The sequence below is a fragment of the Lolium rigidum genome, chromosome 2 (genome assembly GCF_022539505.1).
Source record: "Lolium rigidum isolate FL_2022 chromosome 2, APGP_CSIRO_Lrig_0.1, whole genome shotgun sequence".
Lineage (NCBI taxonomy): Eukaryota > Viridiplantae > Streptophyta > Magnoliopsida > Poales > Poaceae > Lolium > Lolium rigidum.
Genome location: NC_061509.1, coordinates 82,544,728 through 82,552,598, shown reverse-complemented (window position 1 = coordinate 82,552,598; position 7,871 = coordinate 82,544,728). Strand labels below are relative to the sequence as shown.

At 45.8% G+C, this 7,871-nt stretch overlaps 1 pseudogene; it reads left to right on the top strand.

The window, feature by feature from the left end:
- The first annotated feature begins 542 nt into the window (after window positions 1-542).
- LOC124689925 lies at window positions 543-5,218 on the top strand (annotated as a pseudogene).
- Window positions 5,219-7,871: the final 2,653 nt, after the last annotated feature.

Here is a 7,871-nt window from a genome sequence, read left to right as displayed (position 1 = left end):
GCTACATATTTGTGGTTAACTCCTTGATAAATTTCAGCAGACCAGTCGAGTCACATTAAGCTTGGCTTGGGCTCTTGAAGGTGGGCCCAAATTACTTAATGGCCTATTAGGCTCTCTAATTAGTACTATTGTGTTCTCTGCCAACAATTGATGAAAAAGTGGTGTTCTCTGCAAAACAAAACGGAAGTTGTGGTTTTGTGCAACTTTAGCCCCAACATGTGGTGTGAAGTGCTATTCCCTCAAAGAACTCAGCTAGATGGGTGGACTTAGACAAGGATGCGCACCAAAATGATGCAGTCTGCCAAACTGGTCAATGAACTTTTATTATAAACTTCTATCAAGTATTGACAAAAAGTGCCATGCAGTCGTATTGATTGACCAAGTCTTGACAACAAATATGACATGAAGTCTTATCTCATTGACTTCAGTATTGACAAAAATGTCATGAAGCCGTATTTGAATGACTAAGTCTTGCCAATAAATGAATGTGGACAGTTCATATATAGAGAGAAAAAGAAGAAAAGGCAAGCAGCCTTCCATGAACTGGTAAAGTTGAGCATCCTCTGCAACCAACGCCGAACTGCCAAGCTACTTCCTTCTCCCTGGCAATGGTGGTCACCGGATATTCTTCCTTGCCCGTGCTGTTTCTCCTCACGAGTGTCGTCGCCAATGGTCAGCCAGTCTCCGAGGCCAACGCCGACCACCTTGCGCTGGTGTCCTTCAAGACGCTAATAACCAGCGACCCGTCGTCGGCGCTGGCCTCATGGGGCGGCAACCGGTCGCTCCCTCTGTGCCGCTGGCGCGGCGTGACGTGCGGCATGCAGGGGCGCCGTCGCGGCCGTGTCGTGGCGCTGGACCTCAGCAACCTCGGCCTTTCAGGTGCCATTGCCCCTTCAGTAGGAAACCTCACTTACCTGAGAGCGCTCCAGCTTCCCATGAACCGTCTCGCCGGTGCCATACCATCAGAGCTTGGCCGCCTCCTCGACCTCAGGCATGTCAACCTGAGCTTCAACTCCCTTGAAGGTGGCATCCCGGCATCGCTGTCACGGTGCCAGCAACTCGAGAACATAAGCCTGGCACACAACAACCTTACCGGAGGAATATCTCCAGACATGGGCGATTGGCCCAGCCTGCGCCTTGTCGAGATGCATTACAACATGCTTGATGGCCCCATGCCCCGCTCGTTAGGCTCGCTGCATGGCCTTGAGGTTCTTCATCTCTCCAACAACAGACTCACAGGAACGATCCCTTTGGAGATTGGCAACCTCACCGATCTAGTAAGCCTAAACCTCAACTACAATCACTTGTCAGGTTCACTTCCTTCTTCTCTCCGTAACCTTCAGAGAATCGAGAATTTGCAAGTCAGGGGGAATCAACTCACAGGGCTAATTCCATCATTCTTGGGAAACCTCTCGACGTTAACTATTCTTAATCTTGGAACCAACAAATTTGAAGGGGATATTGTGCCATTACAAGCACTGTCATCGCTGACTGCCCTTGTTTTGCAAGAAAATAAACTTCATGGTGGCCTCCCTTCCTGGATAGGAAACCTATCCTCACTGACATACCTAAGCTTGGGAGGAAATAGCTTAACTGGGAGTATTCCTGAATCATTAGGGAACCTTCGTGTGTTATCTGGTCTTGTTGTCGCAGAGAACAATTTCACAGGTAGCATTCCTTCCTCGCTCGGAAACCTTCGTGCTCTTTCTGACCTCTACCTAGACAAGAATCAGCTCACTGGAAAAGTTCCTTCTTCCATTTTCAACATGTCCTCTCTCAGCTTATTTAATGTACAGTTCAACCAGCTAACTGGATCATTACCGACTGCAAAGGATGTCAACTTTCCAGTACTTGGCATATTTAATGCAGGGGAAAATATGTTTCATGGTGCTATTCCACCTTGGCTGTGCAACTGTTCTATGCTTACCAAAATCGGAGTAGAAGCGAATATGATTTCAGGAACAGTCCCGCCTTGTCTTGGAGAAAACCTGAAAAGTTTATCAATCTTGACCCTTGGACAAAATCAGCTAGTGGCAAATGAAGATCATAATGGTTGGGACTTCATGTCTGGTTTGACCAACAGCAGCCATCTGAGGGTTTTAGATTTCAGCAGCAACAAATTTCGAGGCGTGCTACCAAATTCAGTAGCCAATCTTTCTACAGAATTGCAGGCTTTCAACATAGCTAACAACATGATAAGTGGCAATATTCCTGAAGGCCTCGGGAACCTTGTTAATTTATCCTATCTTATGATGAACATCAATTCTTTTGAGGGTACTATTCCTTCCTCTCTTGGTAGACTCCAGAGGCTGAGCTTCTTAGACCTCGGTACAAACAAACTCTCAGGGCAAATTCCACCAACCCTTGGCAATCTCACACTACTGAATAAACTCTATCTTGGATCAAACTCACTTAGTGGACCTGTTCCATCCAGTCTTAGGAGTTGTCCTTTACAACTATTGGATGTTCAGCACAATAAGCTGAGTGGTCCGATTCCAAAGGAAGTCTTTCTCATATCTACCTTATCTAACTTCATGCACTTCCAAAGCAACTTGTTTAGTGGGTCAGTACCACTGGAAATCGGAAGCTTGACACACGTTACAGAGATCGATTTGTCTGATAATCAATTTTCTGGTGAGATTCCTGCCTCCATTGGTGATACCCAAAGCTTGCAATTTTTAAGGATGCAAAGGAACTTCCTTCAAGGCGGAATCCCAGCATCAATTGGGCTGCTAAAAGGCCTTCAAATACTTGATCTTTCACATAACAACTTGTCAGGAGGAATTCCTGAGTTTCTTGGGAGTATGAAAGGCCTCAGTAGTTTGAATCTGTCATTCAACCACTTTGAAGGTGAAGTCCCAAAAGAGGGAATATTTCTTGATGTGAACGCTACCGCCATTGATGGGAATCAAGGACTGTGCGGGGGGATCCCTGCAATGAAGCTGTATCCGTGTTCCACCCACACCACCAAGAAACAGTCTTTGAAGCTTATCATGATAATCTCCATTAGCGCTGCAGTTCTATTGCTTATCGTCCTCTCAGCATCGTTAGCTTTCTGGTACAGAAAGAACAAGTCACAACAAACTAAATCAGACTTGTCACTCCTCAATGACTTACATATCAGAGTATCTTATGCTGAATTAGTCAATGCAACAAATGGTTTTGCTTCTGAGAACCTCCTCGGAGTAGGAAGCTTTGGGTCGGTGTACAAGGGAAGAATGATGCTCCATGACACACAAGTCATTGTTGCTGTTAAAGTGCTTAATCTCAGACAGCGTGGGGCTTCTCAAAGTTTTGTTGCAGAATGTGAGACTCTGAGATGTGTTCGGCATCGAAACCTTGTGAAGATCTTGACAGTCTGCTCAAGTATGGATTTTCATGGCCAGGATTTCAAGGCTCTAGTGTATGAATTTCTACCACATGGAAATTTAGACCAATGGATACACAAACCTCTTGAGCAAAATGATGAATACGAGGTTACTCATGTTGGTGATTTTGGGCTCAGAAGAAGGATCAGCGTTGCCATTGATGTGGCTTCTGCGCTTGATTATCTTCACCAACACAGGCCATTGCCAGTTATTCACTGTGATCTCAAGCCAAGCAACATTCTACTTGATAGTAACATGGTTGCTCATGTTGGTGATTTTGGGCTTGCAAGAGCCCTGCATCAAGACCAGAGCAATTTGTTAGAGAAATCAAGTGGCTGGGCTACAATGAGAGGAACGATCGGATATGCTGCTCCAGGTATGCTTCCAGGCTCCTAGCCACACCAATCCATATCTCTATTGTACCCCCAAAATATCAAAAGTGTGTGTATTCATAGCTGCCTTAAATCTATACTCATATATAGTATACCAATATCAGGTCATAGCAACCATCGGATCTTTCTAATCAGATGGCTCATATTTAACACTTTAAACTAGAAGACTAGGTAGCAACATATAAGTTATTGGATAGACTAATCTGGCAGTCCACAGTGAAGGATTGGCGATGGAACATGCTGCCAGCCTGCCATTTTGTGGAGCAGTCTGTACGTGGGCCACGTGGTGTACGTGAATCTCCTACAGTTTTCTAGAAGTTTCCGGCAAGTTGACGTGAAAATCTATTACGGTGCACCCACATAGTCAGATAGGAGAGCGTGCAGCAGTTTGGTAGTACCAGGCGACCAAGCAATACGTTGAGAGAGAGAGGGCTGCAAGGCTGCAGCCCCAGATCATAGAACCGTGATTAAAAAACCAACCAGGAAATGAAACAGCAAGTAAATCAAAGCGCATTGTAAATAAATACTCCATCGCTTAGTCTAACGCTGAGTGTAAGCCGTATTAAGTTTGACTAAGACTAAGATGAGCGATTTCAGAAATTGAGTGAGCATTTTTTTGGTACTCCCTCCATGTAGTTTTATTAGTCTTATGCGCAGCCCTAGGTTATTAATTTGACAAACAAAATATGAGGTATATATTACAAAAAATATCACTGGAAACTTTAGATGTTATATTTGCTAATGGTATTTTTTGTGTTATATAATTTATATTGTATAGGTCAAATTAGCGACCTAGGTACACACGCAGAACTAATGAACCTAACATGCATAGCACGTACCATTTACTAGTTGAGATAATACAAATTCTTAAACCTTTTCTTAGATAATATAAATGCTTAAAACTGTTCAATGTTTTTAGTTCTTTGTTTTGATGATTGCAGAGTATGGTTTGGGCAACGAAGTTTCAATCCTGGGTGATGTATATAGCTATGGGGTACTATTACTGGAGATGTTTACAGGAAAAAGACCAACAGACGGCGAGTTTGGAGAAGCTCTAGGTCTTCACAAATATGTTCAGATGGCACTTCCAAACAAGGTGATCGATATTGCGGATTACCAGTTATTATCAAAGAACATGGATGGAGATGTAAGCACCCCAAACCCTGACATACGGGAAGATATAAGAATTGCTTGCATCACTTCAGTTCTGCATATTGGAGTTTCATGTTCAAAGGAAAATCCAACAGACCGCATGCAAATTGGAGATGCTTTGAAAGAGTTGCTGACAATAAGAGACAGGTTTCAGATGCATCTTTCCAGTATGCAATTGTCAAGTAACTGATGGGAACTTGGAAGATCCTTACAGATATGAATCTATGTTCTTGAAGATACTATTCAATTGAGGCACTGCAGGTCTTCAGGCACCAGTACCACTATGGCCACTATAGTGGCTTGTAATAGCGCAATCGTACAAATAAACTTTCAAGTTTAAATATGACCTTATTAGTTCATGAAATATTGTTGCATCTTGAATTCTTGATAGTTACTGCAATACTTAAGATAGGCACACAAACATGTTATCCTAATGCATATAAGTCATTTTACTTCAAATTGTGTGATTTAATTTTGTATTTATATAAATCTAGCTGGGCATACTGTGCCAAGTTGCCAGCTGCCCATACTTTTTTTTTTCTCGAACGCATGCCAAAGCATGCGTCATAATATATTAGAAGAAAACCGTCGAGAAGACGGGAGCATACAGGGAGTAGCAGAGCTACAAAGGAATTTCAGAGAAAAAGAAAAGAAGAAAGAAATAAAACTGTACAGGGCTAACTTTGTTAGTCCTAGGGACTTTAAGGGAGTTCTGCATCGGGAGGCCTAGCGTGTAAGGGGAGCCGGCGCAGGGCTTTTGCGCCAGCTATCATCCACAGCTTAGCTTCCTCCAGGATCGAGACGACCAGGTCCTGCCTGTTAGGCGCAGTGTTTTTGAAGACTGCATCATTCCGAGTTTTCCAGAGTCTCCACATGATTAGGATAATAATCGACTTGGCACCCTTCCGAACTGAGCTCTGTGCATTCATCGTGGCGGTCTGAAACCAGGTGCTGAACTCGCTGTTGCGATCCGGTATGCATGTCTGGAGGTTTAGCCTGCTACATACGTCAAACCAGATTTGTTGCGAAAAGGAGCACCTTAACAGGAGATGTGTTATGGACTCGGAGTCTTGATCACAGAGCGCACAAGTGTCGCTGTTGGCCAGGCCGTGGCGTAGGCGTCGCTCATTGGTCCAGCATCGATCTAGGGAGGCGAGCCAGGCAAAGACTTTGCACTTAAGAGGTGCCCAACATTCCCAAATAGCGCTGTGGTGAGGTGAAGTCACAGTCCCTGCGAAGAGGGCTCTGTAGGCAGATTGGGAGGAGTATTCACCAGAGGCCGAAAGGTGCCAAATGATCTCATCTTCGGCTTCAGGGTTTGTCTGTTGTGTATCAAGGATCTCGACCAAGTTGAGGAATTGGACAATACCATCCATAGATAAAGCAGCAGTGATGTCTTGTATCCAGGCATTTCCAGGGAGAGCTGTAGCCACTTTCTGGGTTCTGGAAGTGCGGGCACTGACGGCGGAGAAGACCTGTGGTGCCAAGTCGGAGATGCTCTGCCCCTGGATCCAACGATCAGTCCAGAACAGAGCTTTGCTGCCATTGCCAAGTTTGACGACGGTTGCAGCATGGAGCGAGAGAGGTGATGTTTTTGTTGATCTTGATAGGGAAATTGGCCCAAGGTCTTGTGTTATCTGTACGACCCAGCCAAGGCCATCTAGCCCGAAGTGCCCAGCTCATCCGTTTGATGTCAAGGACGCCCAGTCCACCAAGATCAGTTGGGCGGCAGACGTTCTTCCAAGCAACAGCGCAACTACCACCGCCGTCGTCCCGCCCATTGGCCCAGAAGAAGGTCCTCTGGCATTTGATAATGGCATCCTTGATGAGCTTGGGAATATCGGTGGCGAGCATGATATGGATGGGGGTTGCAGCAAGCACAGATTTGACAAGTACTAGTCTATCTCCTTTGGATAACAAGCCAGCACGCCAGCCAGAGAGTTTGTTGTGGAGATTGTCAATTAGCGGCTGTAAGTCCTGCACACGAAGTTTCCAGATAGATAAGGGAACGCCTAGATAGGGAATAGGAAAATCCTTGACTGGGCAGAGCAAGTGTTGGGCGATGATTCCTCGCTCTTCTTCACTGCAACGAATCGGGGTGGCGGAGCTTTTGAGGATGTTGGTGTGTAAGCCACTGGCCACCCCAAACAGCTGAAGCAAATCCTTGAAAGTTTCGCAGTCAGAGATGGTAGGCTTGATGAAAACGACCGTGTCGTCGGCGTAGAGGAAGTACGACATGCCCCACGGCTCCCAGGCAAGACAGCCAGCAGACCCAGGCGGGCGGCAAAGTCGATGAGGAGGTGGAATACTTCCATGGCCAGGACAAAAAGCATCGGTGACAGGGGGTCGCCTTGTCGCACGCCACGATGGTGAAATATTTCGTCCCCAGGGACACTGTTAACAAGGATGCGAGTCGATGCCGTGGATAGCAGTAAGCAGACGATGTTGATCCAAATATGGCCAAAACCCAAATGTTGGAGCAGCTCAATGATGAAGGGCCAGGAGACAGTTGTCGAAAGCACGGGCAATGTCAAGCTTGAGTAGCACTGTAGGTGTGTTGGCGTTGTGAAAGGACTTAGCCATTTGCTGTACTAGCATGAAGTTGTCATGGATTGCCCTTCCTTTGATGAAAGCTGACTGATTTGGGGAGACCAGAGTTGGAAGGACGGGCGCTAAGCGCAGAGACATGACTTTGGCGATAAGCTTGGCAATGCAGTGTACCAGGCTGATTGGACGGTAGTCTCGGACCGTGGATGCATCTTGTTTCTTAGGCAGTAAGGTGATCAGCGCCTTGTTGAGCTTAGCAAACCCGTGTGTGCGACCAAGATAGACAGCTTGGAAAACTGCCATGATATCTCCCTTGATTGTTTGCCAGCAGGCCCTTAAGAATGTGCCAGTGAATCCGTCAGGCCCGGGGGATCTATCGCCGGGAGTGTCTTTGACAGCAGCCCAAACTTCC